This window comes from Petromyzon marinus, chromosome 21, assembly GCF_048934315.1.
Source record: "Petromyzon marinus isolate PM22_M1 ecotype Great Lakes invasive population chromosome 21, UKy_Petmar_22M1.pri1.0, whole genome shotgun sequence".
Lineage (NCBI taxonomy): Eukaryota > Metazoa > Chordata > Hyperoartia > Petromyzontiformes > Petromyzontidae > Petromyzon > Petromyzon marinus.
The window spans coordinates 6,459,226-6,482,714 of record NC_133687.1 but is presented as its reverse complement, the minus strand read 5'-3'; the positions used below and the strand labels follow the sequence as shown (position 1 = coordinate 6,482,714).

Sequence of the window (23,489 nt, the reverse complement as noted above, 5' to 3'; positions counted from 1 at the left end):
CAGCCTCGGTCTTTGCTCAGCCTGGGTACGCATCTAACGCGTTGTCGCGGACCGTGCTTTACCCCATATATTATACATGACATACTCTTTGATTCTTTCGGTAAAGTCACGTGGGTGTAAAAAAACAAAAGAATTTTATCATCGATTGTAATTATCCGGCTGCTTCCAACATTACTATCCATTAATATCCGATACGGCGAAATCGGCAAAAAAACCGCTCCGGAAGGGTGCATCAGTCCGGCGAACGTCAATCACGTTGTTGTTGTTGATGTTGTTGATGTTGTTGTTGATGTTGTTGTTGAAACAAGATCGTACATCACCCCATGATATAGAGTCTTCGAGATGGGAGTGGTAAGGACATTTTTTACAGGGAAGATATTTTTTTCCGCACTTTGTATGTTTATTTATGCCCATTTCGCAGAGTGAACTAATGTAAAACACCGAAAAAATACATATACACAACACCTAAGACGATAATGTTATATTAGGATATGCAAAAATAAGTTATTTTAAATAAAAAGCCAACGGATAAGCGATGATGATCAAAGATCATTGCTGGTAATCGTTGATAATTTGTGTCAATTTCTGATAGTTGATCATGATCGCTGATAACTTATGATAATCGATGATAATAGATGATTATTGCTGTAATCGATTATAATCTGTGATAATCGATGATAATTGGTGATAACCGATGATAATTGATGGTAATTGCTATAATCGATGATAATCGCTGAATATTGGTGATAATCGATGATAACTGCTGATAATTGATGATAATCGCTGATAATGTATGATACGTATCGATGACAATTGATGATAATTGATGATAATCGATTGTCATCGATTATATTGTCTTCTATATTGATTATAACCGCGATTTTTCCTTGCACGGTGTCCTTCAGGAACGCAACTACTACTACCGCGTTATAGGAGATCAACAGATTGCATTTAATTTAATGCATCACACAGCTCATAGAGCGGGGGGCTTTCCAAACCCCAATCCTCCCAGCTCCGCCGCCACCACCACCACCAACCACGCTCCGCCTTTCCGCCTTCACCGATTCCCCCATTCAAGTCGCAAATTAACTCCTTCCACGCTGCGCGCGCCCGATGATTGCTTGACACGTCCCACGTGACGCGCTAGGCAACTTGCGCTGTCTGCGTTTCATAGAGAGACGATGCAAGTTAGGATTCACGTCTCGGGGTCCGTGTCTTTGTCCACGTGCTCTACGCGTGCGCGCGTGTTCAGCGCGCAGCGCTACGAACCTGGCCACCCGGGTTTCGATTCCCGCCCACGGCCAACGCCAGCAGTAACGATGATCTGAGCCGGTCCCGGGCCTCCCCTAGGTCGACTCAGCCTCAAATGAGGCAAAGGCGGCCGGGCGTGGTGTTCGCCACCCACCCCCTCGTGTGCTCGCGGACAGCGCTTGCCCCAACAGTCTGTTAAGGCTTTATTGGGGGGGGGGGGGGGCTATTTGCCTTTGTTTGCTTATGTTCCATCCGATGCAGGAAACCCTAATGCGTAAAGAGACGCAATCCTTGCCTGTCAACTTGGCAGTTCGCCAGCATCGATTCTACGGCGAGTCTGTTACTCTGCTGATGAAACACTGCGTGTCGAAACCGGCCCCGAGTGTTTGATTGTCTTTCGCCAGTGGTGCTGATGCTGCTGGAATCATTCACTCCCAGAAGAAGGTCGTGCGAGTGGATGATGGATTGTGTCAGAAACATTGCTGGGAGGTTTGTTTTTTCGTTTGGTAATAATATCTCACCACGTTGGCTTGGAGATGTTAACTACCTCGCCTGCTATACAGGAGGTCGTTGGTTTAATCCCGACCCCCCGACCCCGGCTGCTGTATATTTGGAGTTTGCGGTGTGTGTGTCTCTCTCTGTGATCGCGTGGATTTTTCTCCGGGTACCCCCCGCCCCCCCCCCCCGGTTTTTCCCTCCACATTTAGAATCCGCGTGGGTTTTGGAATATTTGGCTGCTGCTGCTGCTGCTGCGGCTGCTATAAATGTCCACGCGATACGCCACTTCGCTGAGCCATCATTTGTGGCCAGGTCGCTACTGACAAAGACCCGCCTGCTACGTAGCGCAGTGGTATTAAAAAAAGAAATAGTTTAAGCGGAGAGACGGAGGTGTATATGAGAATGAGACATCGTTCGCGTGCTTTTTTTTGTATTTCACTGCAGCACACGGGCGCTCAATCTCCGGTAGCGGCATTCCAGGAGTAAAAAATAAAATACAAAATTATCAGCGGCGTGGTGCTTTCTGAGCCACCGCTTTGGGATCACTTTCTGAGCCACTGGAACCGGGGAACCGGGGAACCTCGCCGGAATCCCTCCCCATCCCCCGGCTCGCGAAGCGCTCCGTTTGGAACGCGCGGCTTGCTCGGCCTTGATCATCGAGTCACGTGTTCATCGCAACAACAGCGGCAGCAACGGACAATTGCCTGCCTAGGTTGGGCGAATTTTCCCACGATGATTTCACGATGCAATTTTAGTTTTCTGTCTGTTGTTGTTGTTTTGTTGTTTTTGTTCGCTTTGTCCTTGCATAGCAGGAGGCGGATTCTCGGAGTGAGTGGAACGAGTCGCTTGGGGTGCATGCGCGAGGCGGTGCGGGGAGTGTGAGAGGCGTTGGAGGCGAGGGAGAGATGGTGACAAGGGCCGTGAGCGAGCGGTTTGCGTGGGGCAGCACCACGCCCGACCGCCTTTGTCTCCAGTCTTTGACCACGCCGCACCAGGTACTCATTTGAGGCCGAGTCGACCTAAGGGAGGTCCCATGACCGCTTCGTACAATCTTCCGCTGGTGTTGGCCGCCGCGAGCGGGAATCGAACTCGGGACACCGGGTTCGTAGCGCAGCGCGCTAACCGCTGCACCACCGCTCCCCTCGAGGCACACCGCACGCGTGGGGTATTGGCAAACCGAGGGGGGGAGGGGGGGGTGGTGGTGGGGGGGTACCGGGGGAGGGATGCAGCACGTGGCCCACAATCCTTTGCGCGCGGTACTCGCGTCTATTTTTAGCATCGCGCGGTGTTGCCAGGGGAACCCTGATGACGCACGGGCGTCACTGCGGGTCAGCCTCACTCTCTCTCTCTCACTCCCTCTCTCTTACTCTCTCCCTCTCTCACTCCCTCGCGCTCTCTCTCTCCTCAATCCTTGCCCGTCTCTCCTTATCCCTGTCTCTCTGTCGGCGCGTGTGTGTCTGTATTGTTCGAGCTCCTTCGTTATCCTGCTTTCCTGCCTTGATCTCCCTCTCTCTCTCCAGTTTGTGTCTCTTGCCGATCACTCGTACATCTCTCTCGCTCTCTCTCTCTCTCTGATTCTTTGCGGTATATTAGTACACACTCGCGCTCTCTTGCTGCATCAGTCAACTCCGTCTCTCTAGCACGACATAGCTGCCTGTCTACCTATCGCTACGTCTATCTGCCTTCTCTACATCTCTGACACACACACACGTATAGCAACACTCTATATATTTGCATTGTTTCCGTAATCTATTTTCAGTCTCTTTTTTGTTTCATCTCTCAATGTCGTATTTGTGCCTCTGGTCTCCACCGCCTTCCATCATCGGCTCTCCTCCTCTACCGCCCCCCCCCCCATTCCTCCCATCGCTCTCTCTCTCTCTCCTCTCGTCCGTCCTTGGCTATAGGAGCAGCAGCGCACGGACGCATTCGTCCCGAGAGGCGAGCCGGAGTTGCGTCCCCACGTCGGACAGCCCGCAGGGAGGGCGACGCTTCCGCAGCGTCTCCTCGGTTCGTGTGTGACAGCGAAACTTGGTGTGCGCGTGCATGTGTGTGTGCGTGCGCGCGCGTGTGTGTGTGTGTGCGTGTGTGCGTGCGCGTGCGTGCGTCTCGTACACTCACCCGCGTGCGTGTGAATGTCTCTTGTGTGCGAATGGGTGTGTTAGCAAGGTTAACGCGCTGCGCTACAAACCGGGCGACCCGAGTTCGATTCCCGCTCACATTCGACGCCGGTAACGATTATCTGTATTGGTCCCGGGCCTCCCCTAGGTCATCTCAGCCTCAAACGAGTGCCTGTTGCAGTGGCGTGTAAACATCGCCACTGGGGGGAGACAAAGGCGGCCGGGCGTGGTACTGGCCACCCACCACCTCGTGTGCCGTGCCGGTCCTCGTAGGTGCTGCTCGCTAACGGCACTTGCCCCAACAGTCTGTCAAGGCTATACGGGTGGGGGAGGAGATCTTTGGCATTGTAGCAAGGTAGTGGTGTAAGTGGTGGCGTCGTGGTTAGCGCCCTTCGCTACGAAACCCCCGCGGGCGGACTGGACGCGATTCCCAGGCAGTGGCGCGGTGGTTTGGTCCGAACCGGCCTTGGGGTCGACTCCTCGAGGTCAACTCGACTGTAAATGAGAGACAAAGGCGGTCGGGCGTGGTGCTGCCCATTGTTTACACCCTCGTGCGCCGTCCTGCAACCCATAGGTGCTCGCGTGAATGTCGTCCGTTCGAGGCTACACGGAGGATCTCTTTGTCTTGAGTCGGTACGCAAATTGCGTTTTTGGGGAGTTTCCACGTTGAAATGCGCGTAACAATTCCCGCTCGCGGCCGACGATTGTCTCCAACCGGTCCCGGGCCTCCCCTAGGTCGACTCAGCCTTCACTGAGTACCTGGTTACCGCGTGTAAACACCAGCACTGGCCACCCACCCCCCTCGCGTGCCGTTCCGCACTTCAAACATGGTGTTCGCCAACAGCACTTGCCCCAACAGTCTGTTAAAGGCGACACCGGGGATCTTTGTCTATGCGTGCACGTGCCCGTGCGTGTGTATTCAGAGTATGCGCTCATGCGCGTGTGTTCATGCGTGTGTGTTCATGCGTGTGTGTTCATACGTGTATGCTCATGCGTGTGTGCGATCATGCGTGTGTGTGTGTACTCATGCGCGCGTGTGTGTACTCATGCGTTTGTGTGTTCATGCGTGTGTGCAGTGATGCGTGCATGCACTCATGCATGTGTGTTCATGCGCGTGTGTGTGCTCATGCGTGTGTGTGTGTGTGCGCTTATGCCTGTGTCTGTTCACGCGTGTGTGTGCTCACGGTAAATGAAGGTGAAACCCCCACATAAATGATTTACGAGCACGATCATGCTAATTGTTATTACCGCGTGCGGATCTACGTGAGTCGTATTCATTTCCACTCGTGCCAAATGACGCTATTGTTATCGTCATGCTAACAGCGTTCGTTGATGTTAACCGTGAACACGACTGACTGAATGACTACCAAATTTAACACTAACACAAATGAAAAGCAATTATTTGATGACGCTGCTACTGCTGCTACTACTGCTGCGTTGGGCAGTGGTGAATGAAGCGCAATTTATTTGTAAACAAAACAATAATTTTAAAACTCGATACATTCGTCAATTATAATATTGATTAACATTTATAATGCGCATTCCATCATAGGATCCCAATGCGCATGACACCGTGTGGCATTAAAACTAAACATATACGCGACGTTTCGGGCCATGACCCTTCTTCATAGCAATGCATATTTACGTGCGTACAGATGCGCAATTATTGTGTGTATATGTACACAAATGTGTATATATGTACATCTGAAGAAAGAAATACGTACAAACATTGATAGATACATATTTACGTGGAATGAAGAAGGGCCGTTAGCCGAAACGTCGCCTCTCAAATACGAATTGATTAATCTAATAAGGGTGCACACCACACACTCGGTGATGTTACAGGGGAGCGTGCGTCGAGCGAGGTTTTGAGTGTGACTTCAGCACCACGGACAGCGGCGACCGGGCGTCACGTCACGTGCCCCACGCGACCACGGACGGGATGGAGGCCCCCCCCCTCACACCCCCTCTCCACCCCCCTTCTCCCCCCTCTCTCCCCCCCTCTCCCCCCCCCCCCCTCTCTCCCCCCTCCTCTCCCCCTCTCTCCCTCCCCTCTCTCCCTCCCTCTCCCCCCTCTCCCTCCTCCTCTCCACCCCCCATTCTCCCCCCTCTCCCTCCCCCTCTCCCCCTCCTCTCCCCCTCTCTCCCTCCCCTCTCCCCCTCTCTCCCCCCCTCTCCCTCCCCCTCTCTCTCCCCCCCCTCTCCCCCACCCCTCCCCCCGCACCACCTTAGCTCGGATATCAATCTCCATCTGTGTGTCCTAAATGCAGACGAAGGCAAAGATCCCCCGTATAGCCTCGGCAGACTTTTTGGGGAAAGTGCCGTTAGCGAGCAGCACTTACGATGGCCGGCGCGGCACCTACGAAGGGGGCGGGCGGGTGGCCAGCACGACCACTCCCCGGCCCCCTTTGTCTCCCCAGTGCCGATATTCACATGCTGCACCAGCTACTCATGAGGCTGAGTCGACCTAGGGGAGGGCACCCGGACCGGTGCAGACATTCGCCCGGCCGCTGTCTGCCGTCCGCGAGCGGGAATCGAACTCGGGTGGCGCGGTCCCCTTATATTCCACTGCGCGGTAGCAACGCGGGCGATTGCCGTGTCCCGGGACTGCCGAGCAGAGCAGGGGAGGCTGCACGCGACGCAGGGGCGGCGTTGGCGTTGGGGGAGGAGGAGGAGGGAGGTCGGGACTCAGTGAGGCCTCTAGTTGGGGCTAAAGGGATTGGAGATGCTCAGGCGTCGCTGCCGTGCAGGATGAAGGAGGAGGCGGGAGGCGGGGGTGGGTGTCTCCCACATGCCCGCCGTGAAAACGGGGACACTCCGTGCGCAAGATGATTCGAGGTGAGCGTCTCGGTGTCCGTAAATGTTTGCGCGGGGTTGCTGTTCGCTGCCGTAGCCTTTCCGATCTTAACAGACGTGTGCATTTAATCCAATAACGAATTCTTGTTGTTGTTGTTGTTATTATTGGGAGTGTAGGGATATAAAATCGCCGCGTGAGTGCAATGCCAACGCCAATGTCGTATCACCCTCGTCCACCCGGCACGGGCCACGTTCAAGTCATCCAGTTGCTCCACACGCAACAATCGCCGCCGATTTTTTTTGCGAGCCGCTTCGGGCAAGCGCCATGGGGCGGCGATGCTTGGACAGCGGAGCCGGGGACAGATCCATTCGGTGCGCAACGTTTCGCTGCTCGTGTCACGGGCAGCGTCATGTGGCGATTGGCGGAATTCTGGAACCGCTTCCCCCCCCACCCCCACCCAAAGAGAGATTTAATTGCTACGGCGAGGAAGCTGAATATCTTGAGGCGGCGTCAAGCCACTGCTAGAGAATGGTCTGCACGCGTTCAATTGACGGCCGCGCACATCATCGACGGCAGCAAATTATTCCGCACCTGGTGATTTCTGCGCTGATTTGTGCTTTCATTTTTTTGGTTATCAGTTAATGCCAATGATGACGCGGCTGAGAGTCAAGGTTGTTACATTTCGTGGTGTCAATAATAAAAGTGCGTTCAACGTGTGAGGAACCGCACGGTTTTTCGCTCGCCCTCGAAAAGAGAGCACGACTCAGAGAGAGAGAGGACGACTCGAACAGGACGACTTAGAGAGAAAGAGAGGACGACTCCGAGAGGACGACTCCGAGAGAGAGAGAAGACGACTCAGAGAGAGCGAAGACGACTCAGAGTGAGAGGACGACTCAGAGAGAGAGGACGACTCGGAGAGAGAAGTCGACTCAGAGAGAGGGAAGACGACTCAGAGAGAGCGAAGACGACTCAGAGAGAGAGGACTACTCAGAGAAAGAGAGAGAGGACGCCTCAAAGAGAGAGAGAGGATGACTCAGAGAGAGAGGACGACTCAGAGAAAGAGGACGACTCAGAGAGAGAGGACGACTCAGAGAGAGAGGACGACTCAGAGAGAGCGAAGACGACTCAGAGAGAGAGGACGCCTCAAAGAGAGAGAGGACGACTCAGAGAGAGAGAGGACGACTCAGAGAGAGAGGACGACTCAGAGAGAGAGGACGACTCAGAGAGAGAGGACGACTCAGAGAGAGCGAAGACGACTCAGAGAGAGCGAAGACGACTCAGAGAGAGAGGACTACTCAGAGAGAGAGAGAGAGAGGACGCCTCAAAGAGAGAGAGGATGACTCAGAGAGAGAGAGGACGACTCAGAGAGAGAGGACGACTCAGAGAGAGAGGACGACTCAGAGAGAGAGGACGACTCAGAGAGAGCGAAGACGACTCAGAGAGAGCGAAGACGACTCAGAGAGAGAGAGAGGACGACTCAGAGAGAGAGGAATACTCAGAGAGAGAGGACGACTCAGAGAGAGAGGACGACTCAGAGAGAGAGGACGACTCAGAGAGAGAGGACGACTCAGAAAGAGCGAAGACGACTCAGAGAGAGAGGACGACTCAGAGAGAGAAGACGACTCAGAGAGAGAGGACGACTCAGAGAGAGAGGACGACTCAGAAAGAGCGAAGACGACTCAGAGAGAGAGAGGACGACTCAGAGAGAGAGGACGCCTCAAAGAGAGAGAGGACTACTCAGAGAGAGAGAGGACGACTCAGAGAGAGAGAAGACGACTCAGAGAGAGGACGACTCAGAGAGAGAGAGGACGACTCAGAGGGAGAGAGAGAGGACGCCTCAAAGAGAGAGAGAGGACTACTCAGAGAGAGAGAGGACGACTCAGAGAGAGGACGACTCAGAGGGAGAGAGAGGACGACTCAGAGGCGCCAGGAGGCGGAACCACAGACGAGCGGGAAGGCAGCAGCACGCTCTGCTGCCCTCTATATATCAAGGTGTTATCGGCCAATTAATAATGATCTTCAGTTATTATTATTGATGATTATAACAATAATAATAAACAAAGCAACGTGTAACACGCTCGATATTTCACGGTCGTAAATGACCGTGGCATAGCTCTCGAAAGCCGGCCGAGAGACGAGGGGCCTCTGAGTGCATTCCTCAAAGTCCGTGTCTGGTTTGTGGTCCTTCCCCAGCGTGGCTGGCTACGGACGGTGCTAAAGAAGTTCAGCATTCGTTTGTAGCTTTAACGCTGCTGCTGCTGCGCGTGTGCAGCGGCTGTAGTGCAGGGAGACAGGGGCTGTAGTGCAGGGTGACAGGAGCTATAGTGCAGGGTGGCAGGAGCTGTGGTGCAGGGTAACAGGGGCTGTAGTGCAGGGTGACAGGAGCTGTAGTGCAGGGTGACAGGAACTGTAGTGCAGGGTGACAGGAGCTGTAGTACAGGGTGACAGGAGCTGTAGTACAGGGTGACAGGAGCTATAGTACAGGGTGACAGGAGCTGTAGTGCAGGGTGACAGGAGCTGTAGTGCAGGGTGACAGGAGCTGTGGTGCAGGGTGACAGGAGCTGTAGTGCAGGTTGACAGGAGCTGTAGTACAGGGTGACAGGAGCTGTAGTACAGGGTGACAGGAGCTATAGTACAGGGTGACAGGAGCTGTAGTGCAGGGTGACAGGAGCTGCAGTGCAGGGTGACAGGAGCTGTGGTGCAGGGTGACAGGAGCTGTAGTGCAGGTTGACAGGAGCTGTAGTGCAGGTTGACAGGAGCTGTAGTGCAGGGTGACAGGAGCTGTGGTGCAGGGTGACAGGAGCTGTAGTGCAGGGTGACAGGGGCTGTAGTGCAGGGAGACAGGAGCTGTATTGCAGGGTGACAGGAGCTGTAGTGCAGGGTGACAGGGGTTGTGGTGCAGGGTGACAGGAGCTGTAGTGCAGGGTGACAGGAGCTGTGGTGCAGGGTGACAGGAGCTGTGGTGCAGGGTGACAGGAGCTGTAGTGCAGGGTGACAGGAGCTGTGGTGCAGGGTGACAGGAGCTGTAGTGCAGGGTGACAGGAGCTGTAGTGCAGGGTGACAGGGGCTGTAGTGCAGGGAGACAGGAGCTGTAGTGCAGGTTGACAGGAGCTGTAGTGCAGGTTGACAGGAGCTGTAGTGCAGGGTGACAGGAGCTGTGGTGCAGGGTGACAGGAGCTGTAGTGCAGGTTGACAGCAGCTGTAGTGCAGGGTGACAGGAGCTGTAGTGCAGGGTGACAGGAGCTGTAGTGCAGGTTGACAGGAGCTGTGGTGCAGGGTGACAGGAGCTGTAGTACAGGGTGACAGGAGCTGTGGTGCAGGGTGACAGGAGCTGTAGTGCAGGTTGACAGGAGCTGTAGTGCAAGGTGACAGGAGCTGTGGTGCAGGGTGACAGGAGCTGTAGTGCAGGGTGACAGGAGCTGTAGTGCAGGGTGACAGGAGCTGTAGTGCAGGGTGACAGGAGCTGCAGTGCAGGGTGACAGGAGCTGCGGTGCAGGGTGACAGGAGCTGTAGTGCAGGGTGACAGGAGCTGTAGTGCAGGGTGACAGGAGCTGTAGTGCAGGGTGACAGGAGCTGTAGTGCAGGGTGACAGGAGCTGTAGTGCAGGGTGACAGCAGCTGTAGTGCAGGGTGACAGGAGCTGTAGTGCAGGGTGACAGCAGCTGTAGTGCAGGGTGACAGGAGCTGTAGTGCAGGGTGACAGGGGCTGTAGTGCAGGGTGACAGGAGCTGTGGTGCAGGGTGACAGGGGCTGTAGTGCAGGGTGACAGGAGCTGTAGTGCAGGGTGACAGGGGCTGTAGTGCAGGGTGACAGGGGCTGTAGTGCAGGGTGACAGGAGCTGTAGTACAGGGTGACAGGAGCTATAGTACAGGGTGACAGGAGCTGTAGTGCAGGGTGACAGGAGCTGTAGTGCAGGGTGACAGGAGCTGTGGTGCAGGGTGACAGGAGCTGTAGTGCAGGTTGACAGGAGCTGTAGTACAGGGTGACAGGAGCTGTAGTACAGGGTGACAGGAGCTATAGTACAGGGTGACAGGAGCTGTAGTGCAGGGTGACAGGAGCTGCAGTGCAGGGTGACAGGAGCTGTGGTGCAGGGTGACAGGAGCTGTAGTGCAGGTTGACAGGAGCTGTAGTGCAGGTTGACAGGAGCTGTAGTGCAGGGTGACAGGAGCTGTGGTGCAGGGTGACAGGAGCTGTAGTGCAGGGTGACAGGGGCTGTAGTGCAGGGAGACAGGAGCTGTATTGCAGGGTGACAGGAGCTGTAGTGCAGGGTGACAGGGGTTGTGGTGCAGGGTGACAGGAGCTGTAGTGCAGGGTGACAGGAGCTGTGGTGCAGGGTGACAGGAGCTGTAGTGCAGGGTGACAGGAGCTGTAGTGCAGGGTGACAGGAGCTGTGGTGCAGGGTGACAGGAGCTGTAGTGCAGGGTGACAGGAGCTGTAGTGCAGGGTGACAGGGGCTGTAGTGCAGGGAGACAGGAGCTGTAGTGCAGGTTGACAGGAGCTGTAGTGCAGGTTGACAGGAGCTGTAGTGCAGGGTGACAGGAGCTGTGGTGCAGGGTGACAGGAGCTGTAGTGCAGGTTGACAGCAGCTGTAGTGCAGGGTGACAGGAGCTGTAGTGCAGGGTGACAGGAGCTGTAGTGCAGGTTGACAGGAGCTGTGGTGCAGGGTGACAGGAGCTGTACTACAGGGTGACAGGAGCTGTGGTGCAGGGTGACAGGAGCTGTAGTGCAGGTTGACAGGAGCTGTAGTGCAAGGTGACAGGAGCTGTGGTGCAGGGTGACAGGAGCTGTAGTGCAGGGTGACAGGAGCTGTAGTGCAGGGTGACAGGAGCTGTAGTGCAGGGTGACAGGAGCTGCGGTGCAGGGTGACAGGAGCTGCGGTGCAGGGTGACAGGAGCTGTAGTGCAGGGTGACAGGAGCTGTAGTGCAGGGTGACAGGAGCTGTAGTGCAGGGTGACAGGAGCTGTAGTGCAGGGTGACAGCAGCTGTAGTGCAGGGTGACAGGAGCTGTAGTGCAGGGTGACAGCAGCTGTAGTGCAGGGTGACAGGAGCTGTAGTGCAGGGTGACAGGGGCTGTAGTGCAGGGTGACAGGAGCTGTGGTGCAGGGTGACAGGGGCTGTAGTGCAGGGTGACAGGAGCTGTGGTGCAGGGTGACAGGGGCTGTAGTGCAGGGTGACAGGGGCTGTAGTGCAGGGTGACAGCAGCTGTAGTGCAGGGTGACAGGAGCTGTAGTGCAGGGTGACAGGGGCTGTAGTGCAGGGTGACAGGGGTTGTGGTGCAGGGTGACAGGAGCTGTAGTGCAGGTTGACAGGAGCTGTAGTGCAGGGTGACAGGAGCTGTAGTGCAGGGTGACAGCAGCTGTAGTGCAGGGTGACAGGAGCTGTGGTGCAGGGTGACAGGGGCTGTAGTGCAGGGTGACAGGAGCTGTAGTGCAGGGTGACAGGGGCTGTAGTGCAGGGAGACAGGAGCGTAGAGTCACGGCGATAAACGTTGAACATTATTTATTGTTCGTGGTGGTGATTGTCGACGATGATAATGACGATGATGATCTATTGGTGGTTTATCGCTGTTGGAGCTGTGGTTGTGGTGAGTGGTGCGGGGTGAGACGGGGGGGGTGAGGAGGGGGTTGAGGAGGGGGGTGAAGAGGGGGGGTGAAGAGGGGGATGTGGAGAGGGGGTAAGGAGGGGGAGGGTGAGGAGGGGGTGAGGAGGGGGGTGTGGAGGGGGGTGTGAAGGGGGGGTGAGGAGGGCGGGTGAGAAGGGGGGATGAGGAGGGGGGGTGGTGTAGAGGGGGGGTGAGGAGGGGGTTGAGGAGGGGGGGCGAGGTGGGGGGTGAGGATGGCGGTGAGGAAGGGGGTGAGGAGGGGGGTGAGGAGGGGGGTGAGGAGGGGGGGTGAGGAGGGGGGTGAGGATGGCGGTGAGGAAGGGGGTGAGGAGGGGGGTTGAGGAGGGGGGTGAGGAGGGGGGGTGAAGAGGGGGATGTGGAGAGGGGGTGTAGAGGGGGAGGGTGAGGAGGGGTGTGGAGGGGGGTGTGGGAGGGGGGGTGTGAAGGGGGGGGTGAGGAGGGCGGGTGAGAAGGGGGGATGAGGAGGGGGGGTGGTGTAGAGGGGGGGTGAAGAGGGGGTTGAGGAGGGGGGGCGAGGTGGGGGTGAGGAGGGCGGTGGAGGAAGGGGGGTGAGGAGGGGGGGGTGAGGAGGGGGGTGAGGAGGGGGGGGGTGAGAGGGGGGGTGTGAGGAGGGGGGTGAGGAGGAGGGGGTGGTGACGTCACCGGATTCCCTCGTGACGTCACTCGATGGGGGTGCGGAGCCGTCCTCAGTGCCCGTGGTGGTGATGGCGATGGTCCTGGTGGTGGTGGTGGTGGTGAGATTAGTGGTTCTGGTGGTGGTGGTGGTGATGAGATTAGTGGTGGTGATTAACCCGACCGTGATGGCAATTGGTATGTGACGGTGGTAGTGGTGGTAGTGGTGGTGATGATTGGGGAGGGGTTTGTGACGGGGAGTGTTTGTATCGGTTTGTTTGCCGGTTATTCATTGCCCCTGGCTATGATAACACCATTAACACCATTCTCTGTTTGCCGTGTCCTGGCCGAGGATGGGCGACTGCCAAATGGTCGATGGCTTTCGGGAACGGACAGACGAGTGGCAGAAGCGCTTCAGCGATGGTCGGGTGTTTGCTGTTGCGTCGGGGAAGGGTGGCTCCGGTTCGGGGCTATTGATGCTGCTCTCAATGTGTTGGATTTGTGGCATTAATTAATGACCGAGTCAGAGCTGTAGCTTTTTTACGTTGGTGTATTATTGACAGTGAGGATGACGGTGTTGCTGGTGGTGACGGTGATTATATTTTTGATGGTGATTGTGTTGTTGAAGATGACAGTGGCGGTGGATTGAGGTTAATGGCCATTGTTACTCCTTGTAATGATGATGATAATAATTGAGATTTTTTTTTATGATGATGATGTTATTGTTGACGATTATTGTTTTTTTTCATGATCGCGCTGATATTTTTGACGGTGTTCATTATCGTTATCATGACACTTTGAGGGATTATGACGATAGTTTGAATGATGTTTTAAATGATGATGATGATTTTTAGTTGATTGTCATCACGTCGCGTGTGTGGCAGACCCAGGCCACCTCCCCCGGTCTCACAAGGCTGTGGTGAGGACGGCATCTACCCTGGGGGGGGGGGGGGGTCTCTACCCCAGGGCCCCTCTACTCCTCCGGGGGCCCCTCTACCGTGGGGGCCCTCTTCCCCTGGAGGGCCCTCTCCCCTGGGGTTGCCTCTGCCCTGGGGTTACCTCTGCCCCGGGGGTTGCCTCTGCCCTGGGGTTGTCTCTGCCCCAGGGTGACCTCTGCCCCAGGGTGACCTCTGCCCTGGGGGTCGTCTACCCTGGGGGCTCTCTGCTCCGGTCTCCATGGTGGCGCGCCGCTCTTTTTGCGGTGTGGGCTTTCTGTGGCGCAGCGCGCCTCTCCCTCTCGGAAAGCCCTTACCCCAAAAAGCATCGGCGCGTGGCACGAACAACGACAGCCGTCGACAGCCACCACCAACAGCCACCACCAACAGCCACCACCAACAGCCACCACCAACAGCCACTACCAACAGCCAGGCCGCGTGTTTCTCCTTGTTTACCCCACCCGACGTCCCGTGGCTCGCTTTTCAGGAGGCTCCTGCCAGGCCTTCACAGGGGTGGGGCGATGACGAAATCCCAAATGAAGTAATAAAAAATTATTTGCGATGTGATTTTCGATTTTTTTTCGTTTGACCAAATGTGGACACCGACGCTGGCAGACGACGACGATGAGCCTAACTTCACGCGAATGACGGCAGGGGGTATTTAACGTCACTGTGCTTGTGATGCGATCTTCTTCGCCTGGTAGGTTGGGGGGTTCAATCCCGACCCTGACGCCTGCTGCTGTATATTCGGAGTTTGCGGCGTCTCTCTCTCTGATCATCATCATGATGGCTAGGAGATGTTAACTACCTCGCCTGGTGTACATGAGGTCGTGGGTTCGATCCCGACCCTGACGCCTGCTGTTGTATATTGGGAGTTTGCGTAACTCTCTCTCATCATTATCACGGTGGCTAGGAGATGTTAACTACCTCGCCTGGTATAGAGGAGGTCGTGGGTTCGATCCCTACCCTGACACCTGCTGTATATTGGGAGTTTGTGTGACTCTCTCTCTCCGTGATCGCGTGGATTTTTTTTCTGGGTCCTCCGATTTTTCCCTTCACGTTTAGAAACATGCACTGAGATTATTTAGATAACTTTTCGTGCTATTAATGTGTAACGTAGCTCTGAGAGACACCGTCTTGTTCAGTTCTATGTATATTTATTATGAATAAAGTCCACCGACTCACCGATAACTCAACGAGTAACCACGAGTGACTCTATACACACCTGGCTAACTTCTGTGACTCTACGCTACGCTCCCTGTGTAGTTGGCTGGCCACACACGAGCGGACACGTAGTGGTCACGGAGACAATATAACCCTAAGCCTTCCAAGACTACCAGGTGCCCGTTCCAGGACGATGAAGACAACCCGCTCCAAGATGACGACGGCGACGGCAGCTCCTTCGTTCTCCCACAACAGCAGCCCAGAGCCCTGTTCCACGCAGACTTTTATCCCCCTCACGACCCGGCCACGCCCCTCTTCCAGAACCCTCTCTCGCGCGACCCTGTCAGTGCCCATCGCGTCAATTTAGGTCCCACATCACCCTAACGTGACCGTGTCCGTTCCCGTCACGTTCATTAGTAACCACGGCCACGGGGAGCCGCACTGTCCTTGCATCACCCCGTACTGTCCTTACAAATGTCCAAATGACGGGCCACTTTATTGATTCATCATGTTGTGGCCAGGTCGCTTCTGAGTTTTGCCTGGTTATGATGGGGATGGTTTAGTTTTAGTTGTGTTTGGGTGATGTGTTTACCTTTCTTGTACTTTGCACTGCTATCGTGTTTTTGTACTGTTTGTGAAAAAGAGCTTTACGGCTCATCGGATTCCTCGTGCATCAATAAATATTCTGATTCTGAAGCAGACGGCGCGTCATATTATCAATATCACGGTTAATACGCCCGCAGTAATAACCAGGGCGGCCGCTGGATTCGGACCGCGGACCTCGGCAACCAGAGGCGAACGCACTACCGCTGGGCCACGTCCCTGCACCTCCGATTGGCACCGTTGGCTACGTGCGGTGTGAAATAAGTTCAACTTATAACCCCATACAGCAGCAGCAGCACGACCACCACCACCTGCAGTTTATTCTCAAGTGCCCTGTTCCAAGCAGTGGCTCGGGATTCATCTCAGAGTGCAAAGGAGTCCTCAATTGTTGCCAAATTCGAAAATAATCCGGAAATCACTCAGTTGTGAGCGTGCACGTATGTCCGTTGAACTTCTTTCGCACCCTACTAAGTCAACGGTGATAATTGGAGGTGGCGATGTATGTCCGTTGAACTTCTTTCGTACCCTACGTAGACAACCGTGCTAATCGGTGTTGTTCTAAAGAAATGAGTTTGTCAATCTAGGTGTTGATGATGATTGTGAAAGTGCACAGCTCCCAGTGGTTTACTAATATCGGAAGGGAGAGCGTTCCAGACGGCCGCAGGAGCGCATCTGAAAGCGCCGCACGATGATGATGACGATGATGACGATGGTAATGACGATGATGATGATGGTAATGACGATGATGATGATGATGGTAATGATGATGATGATGGTAATGACGATGATGATGATGATGACGATGATGACCACCGTCTTTGTTCGATGGCCCAGCCAAAAGCCACCGCTGCTGCTGCTGTTGCTGCGAGGATGGCGACCTCGGTGTGGCGTGGTGGTGATGATGATGGTGGTGGTGGTGATGGTAGTGGTGATGATGGTGGTGGTGGTGGTGATGATGGTAGTGGTGATGATGGTGGTGGTGATGGTGGTGGTGGTGATGATGATGATGATGGTAGTGGTGATGATGGTGGTGGTGATGGTGGTGGTGGTGATGATGATGATGATGGTAGTGGTGATGATGGTGGTGGTGATGATGGTGATGGTGGTGATAGTAGTGGTGATGATGGTGGTGGTGGTGGTGATGGTAGTGGTGATGGTGGTGGTGGTGATGATGGTGGTGATGGTGGTGGTAGTGATGGTGGTGGTTTATAGCTTCCTTGACGAGATCAGCAGCGAGGTATTGCGTGGTGGTTCATTTGTGACCAGTCGCTCTGTGTGTGTGTCACCAGGGCCGCATTATTAATGTTGTGTAGACCCCTGGGCTACGGGTACTGTGAGTCCCCCCCCCCCCCAGAAATATTTTCGAAAGGAGAACAAAGTTAAAGAAAATTTACATTTATTTTTACAAGGCTAACAACAAATACAATTCAAACATTTGCTCTGAGCATCAGTAAATTGTAAGATTTTAAATTTCGATTTAAAGCTTTCGTGACTGCATGGATTCATATTCTTGGTTCTTTCGGTGAAGTCACGTAGAAGGGAAATAATAAAATAATAAAAATATAAAACAATCAAATTCTCACGACGTTTCGATTGCAACACAAGCAATCATCATCAGGTGTGAAAACCGCAGCAAGAAATTTAGAAAAAAATTAAGAAAAAAACGCCACTTAAAAAAAAATGTTGCTGTGGTTTTCACACCTGATGATGATTGCTTGTGTTGCAGTCGAAACGTCGTGAGAATTGTATTGTTTTATTTGCATTATTATATTATTTCCCTTCTACGTGACTTTACCGAAAGAACCAAGAAAAATTGTAAGTTATTGACAACATTGTCTTCACTTGCCACGAGAGTTAAGTCTGTTTAGTCGTTCTTGTGCCATTGTCGATGTGTTACATTCTTTAAATGTTTCATCTTGGAGTAACTCCTCTCTCCAGTCGCATTGGTTTCGTTAAACACGAGTAAATCCGTAGTGCTATTTCAACATTCGGGAACGAAGAAGTTCATCCACTGTTCACTACAAGGGTGTAGATATCAGAAGCTTGTAGTGTTTCATGCTTGTGCCTGAATTCATCAAAATTGCCCAAAAAAGTTCCTGAAGTGAAGAATTTCTTGCACAAATTCAGGCTCGATGTCATCCCGAGTAAACCTTCTGAAACTTGGCTGCCGCTGTTGAAATGTCTGCAACATTCATTGTTGGATATTCGACCAGGAAACCAAATAATGAATGAACATTTTCACATGCTTCAATGCGATGGAAAAACAGCAGAGTATAATCTTGATTTGAAGCTTTCGTGACTGCAGGAATCCATACACGTTGGTTCTTTCGGTAAAGTCACGTGGGTAGAAATAAAATAAAACAAATCACGACGTTTCGGTCGCAACACAAGCGGTCGTCATCAGGCAAAGGAGTCAGCCTCTAAAGGCAAACTGTTTATAAAGGTTTGGGGATGGGCGTAGCCCACGTGTATCAACAACACCAGGAGCATGGGCGGTGTACGAGTTCCAATGCAGCAACAATGCCAATGTAGCAACAATGCCAATGTAACAACAATGCCAATGCAGCAACAATGTCAATGTAGCAACAATGCCAATGCAGCAGCAATGCCAATGCAGCAACAATGCCAATGTAGCAACAATGCCAATGTAACAACAATGCCAATGCAGCAACAATGCCAATGCAGCAGCAATGCCTATGCAGCAACAATGTCAATGCAGCAACAATGCCAATGCAGCAGTGCCAATGCAGCAACAATGCCAATGTAACAACAATGCCAATGCAGCAACAATACCAATGTATCAAACAATGCCAATGCAGCAACAATGCCAATGCAGCAACAATGTCAATGCAGCAACAATGCCAATGCAGCAGCAATGTCAATGCAGCAACAATGTCAATGCAGCAACAATGCCAATGTAGCAACAATGCCAATGCAGCAGCAATGTCAATGCAGCAACAATGCCAATGCAGCAACAATGTCAATGTAGCAGCAATGCCAATGCAGCAACAATGCCAATGCAGCAGCAATGTCAATGCAGCAGCAATGGCAATGCAGCAACAATGCCAATGCAACAACAATGCCAATGTAACAACAGTGCCAATGTAGCAGCAATGTCAATGCAGCAACAATGCCAATGCAGCAACAATACCAATGTAACAACAATATCAATGCAGCAACAATGCCAATGTAGCAACAATGTCAATGTAGCAACAATGCCAATGTAGCAACAATGCCAATGCAACAACAATACCAATGCAGCAGCAATGCCAATGCAGCAACAATGTCAATGCAGCAACAATACCAATGTAGCAGCGATGCCAATGTAGCAACAATGTCAATGCAGCAGCAATGCCAATGTAGCAACAATGCCAATGCAGCAACAATGTCATGCAGCAACAATGCCAATGTAGCAACAATGCCAATGGTGCTGTTGATACACATGGGCTACGCCCATCCCCAAACCTTTATAAACAGTTTGCCTTTAGAGGCTGACTCCTTTACCTGATGACGACCGCTTGTGTTGCGACCGAAACGTCGTGATTTGTTTTATTTTATTTCTAACTACGTGACTTTATCGAAAAAAACAAAGCTAAGTATAACTTGTCTATGCTGGATAGATATATATTTCCACCTTAATCTTTTGTCTTCCTCGCAGAGCAACATCATTACCATTTACATTATGAGACCTCCTTTGCCAGAAACAAGATATAGGAATAGGTTTTACCCTTTTAACTGGCACAAAAACTGACACCTTTATTCAAGGCATCATGTTTGCAATAACCACAACACAAGCAGTCAAAATGCAAACAAAAAGACAACTCTGATAATAATATGCACTGTCCTTGAATTTGATTGGTCCACACCCGAGACAGCTTTTCTTAGAGCCTAGTCTCCATTGGTGTTGGACCAGAAGATGCCAAAAGGCATACAACTCAAAAACAGCGCACTATCAGAGTATTGAGGGCTCGGGGTGAGCATTTACATTATGAGACCTCCTTTGCCAGAAACAAGATATAGGAATAGGTTTTACCCTTTTAACTGGCACAAAAACTGACACCTTTATTCAAGGCACCAATGCTCACCCTTTTGTTCGTTACAGTATTCCGCATTTTCTGCTTTGTCTTTTGCTTTATTTTCAAACACTTCAAACTGATGCGACATCAAAACATCCAGTGGAGATTTAAGAAGTTTAATAGCTGATTGAAGCTCCAGTGTTTCATGTTGAAGTGATGTGCTCACGTGATAGAACCTCTCTCGTATAACAGCCCAGAAGTCTGCCAAGAGAACTGTTTCCAACTTTGCTAGCTGCTTGAGTATAGTTGGTGCTTCTGGTTTCCATCTTCTGAGATTAACTTTAAAGCTTCTTGCAAACAGCTGTAGCCTTTAGACAATGCTTTTGTGGCATCGGCCCTTGCAGACCATCTAGTATCTGATGCTCTTTTAACTACCAACGTAGATTCTCTTCCACTTTCAGCTTCAAGGCACTGAAGCGTTGCTAACCAATGTCGAGTTGAACCAGAAAATGAATTGTAAAGTTTTTTGTAAAAGACCAAAGAATGAAACTGCCCCAATGCAACTTTCCACAGCACATGAACCTACCAAATAAAGGGAGTGTGCAGCGCATGGAATGCAATGTGCAAAATGATTGATATTCATAATATGTGCTTGAAGCCCTTTGTAGCATCCTGCCATGTTTGATGCGTTGTCACAAGACTGTCCTCTTAAATTAGCTACATCAACTCCAATTTGTTCAAAGAATTTCAAGACAATGTTGGCAAGCGCTTCTCCTGTGTGACTTGCAATGGGAATGAAAGTGAGAAAACGTTCAACAACCTTATTATCTGATATTCCAACAGAGCGAATAACTACAGTCAGCTGATCGGTGTGATATATGTCTGGTGTTGAATCAACACTTAGAGTAAAGTGTTTGGCTTCCTTGATTTCTTATACATTGTTTTTAAATACTTTATTTCCCATAATCTCTATGACTTCCTCACATATTGTTGAAGATAGATGTTAAGCTTTTCGTCGTCCTCGATTACCATATTTTAATATATGATAACGAAGAAAAGGATAATACTCAGCAAGTAATTCAAGTATCCCAAGGTAGTTGCCATTCTGTTGAGAATTAAGTACTTCTGTATCACCACGAAAGGCTAATCCGCGAGATGAGAGAAACTTTATAGTTGAAACTACTCTTTGCAGTATTTTTTCTCAGTATTATTTTTCTTTTGCGAATTAGATTTCCAATATTGAATCAATACGTCCGAGTGCTCTTCGTCTAGAAATCCATGCCATCATAGAGGTCCGATGTCCAGAACTGTTCTCATGTTCTGTAATCCGTGCAGAGGCATGTTTCCAGTCTTAAAATCCACCATGGGAACAACTTGTTTTTTGATCCATGTACAATATCAGAGAGAACTCAAGCAAAGCAATATACATTTCATGTTGAGCGAGAACACATTAGGCGTTCCCTTTTAATTTTATCTCTCGTTATATGTTTTCTGAATATCAGTGAACGAGAACGTGTTATTTTCTGATAGAGTATTGTCTTTCGGATAAAGAAAAGTCATCATCATGGGTGCTGACATTCCACGGGACCTTGTTGACACCAAAAGTCACGTACCTCCTTTGTTATATTTGAGTTTTTCCACAAACCAAAGTCATCTTGATACTCAGATCCGAGGTCATCGTTCTTCTGGTGGATGATGATAACGATGAGAGGGTGATGGTGGAGTGCAACCTGAACACCAGTTGCCGTTTCTGCGAGCGCCTCTCATTTCACCTTCGTTGTTTAGTTTATTTATTTACCGCCAACCCCCCCCCCGCCCTCCCATAACCGCCACCACCAAAAGTGCTTTGCGCCTGTGGTTCATTTGTGGCCGGTCGCGTTGAGCGTCTCGTGAAGGCGCCACCTCTGTCAAGCAATGCCCCCTAGCGTCCGACATCCTCAACTACAGCGCGCGATCGAGGCGATGAAGCTTCATCATCTGTATTGACAGATGATGATGAAGCTTCATCATCTGTTAATGACAGATGAAGCTTCATCATCTGTTATTGACAGCCGCTCCCCATCGCTCGCATTACTGTCTGAGCTCCGCCTCCTGTCAGATCAGCGGCGGCATGAGATTCTCACAGGAGGGCAAACCCGACTGTCAACTGCGCATGCGAGGGATCCAGGTTGCGCGCTCCTTATGAGAAGTCAGAATCCGACACTTATTTTAGTCCGCGCGTGGCCCGACGATTATTTTATTATTCACCACTTCCGTCCGCGCCTCTTTCCCGCACTGCGCATTTGTCTCAGTCAGAGTGTTGGTAGAAAGCCCACAAGATGACCCCTAGTAGCCACAATGAGTTAAGAAACAAATGTCGCTGGAGAGATTCTTTGAAAAAGGGGGAAAGACCCAATGGTGACCCCCCCCCCCCCGGTCCGTGAAAAAAAAATGTCTTCCACGAAACCGGTCCCTGGTGCCAAAACGATTGGGGACCGCTGCTCTAGAGGACACTTGCAGGAGCACTTGGCGATGAAGTAATAATAGTCCGTCGGACTATTTTTCAAGGAGGTTGCTGCCGCTGCTGCTGCTAAATTTGGGTTTTTAATTTGTAAATATGTTTTCAGCCAATTAATATTATTAATGGATGTTCTTAATTCATGTTATTATTATACAAGTGGGGAGGAGGAACCCGGAGTGCCCGGAGAAAAGCCACGCCTTGCGCGAGGGGGAAACGCGCTATCCCCCGTACAGACGGAAAAAGCAGTTGGAGCCGCTGTTTCAGCTAACGTTGAGCTAACGTTGGATCGGTGGCGCTCAAAGTTCCACGTTAACTGAGATTCTGCTCAATCATTCTACTGCCAACTTCACCCCACGTTTGTCAACATTCGCTCATTTCTCTCGCGATACAAACTCGCACAAGACAAAGATCCCCCGTGTAGCCTGTAACAGACTGTTAGGACAAGTGCTGTTAGCGAACACCTATGAAGGCCGGCACGGCACACGAGGGGGTGGGTGGCCAGCACCACACCTGGCCGCCTTTGTCTTCCTAGTGGCGATGTTTAGACACTGAACCGGGTACTCATTTGAGGCTGAGTCGACCTCGGGGAGGCCCATGACCGCTTCAGATAATCGTCCCTGGTGTTTGACGTGAGCGGAAATCGAACTCAGGTCACCGGGTTCGTAGCGCAGCGCGCTAACCACTGCACTACCGCACCCCAGTCTGTGTGTCTGACACACAGACACAAAAAGATAAAGATCCCCCGTATAGCTTCAACAAACTGTAGGGGCAAGTGCTGTTAGCGAACACCTATGAAGGCCAGAATGGCACACGAGGGGGTGGGTGTCCAGCACCACGCCCGACCGCCTTTGTATCCCCAGTGGCGATGTTTACACACCGCACCTAGGGGAGGGCCGGGACCGGTTCAGATAATTGTCACTTGTGTTGGCCGTGAGCGGGAATCGAACCCGGGTCGCCGGGTTCATAGAGCAGCGCACTCGCCGCTACACTACCGCCCCCACTGACACACACCCACTGACACACACCCACTGACACACACCCACTGACACACACCCACTGACACACACCCACTAGCACACACCCACTGACACACACACCCACTAGCACACAACAACAACAACAACCGCCATTCGCCACTAAGTGGCGGTGACGTCACCACGACGCTTGTGCCAGGCCATGTGCACCTTGAGGCCACGTGAAGTGTCGAACGCCCGCTGGCAGGAAGTCACGGGGCAGACCCACGTGCCACGGGTCGACTGACTGAGATGACTGGCTGATGCACCACCTGTGCCCCCTACTGTGCCAACCTGCTGTGATTTAGCCACCCGGCGCTCCGCTCGTTGTTGTGAGCGTTGCTCCTCCGCCCTCCGTTGT

At 52.1% G+C, this 23,489-nt stretch overlaps 1 long non-coding RNA gene across 1 annotated transcript; it reads left to right on the top strand.

Moving 5' to 3' along the window:
- The first annotated feature begins 3,004 nt into the window (after nucleotides 1-3,004).
- Nucleotides 3,005-15,692, top strand: LOC116937628 (uncharacterized). Its single transcript, XR_012942497.1, has 3 exons — nucleotides 3,005-3,756; nucleotides 6,099-6,704; nucleotides 13,782-15,692. It is a non-coding gene; the product is annotated as an uncharacterized LOC116937628 (long non-coding RNA).
- Nucleotides 15,693-23,489: the final 7,797 nt, after the last annotated feature.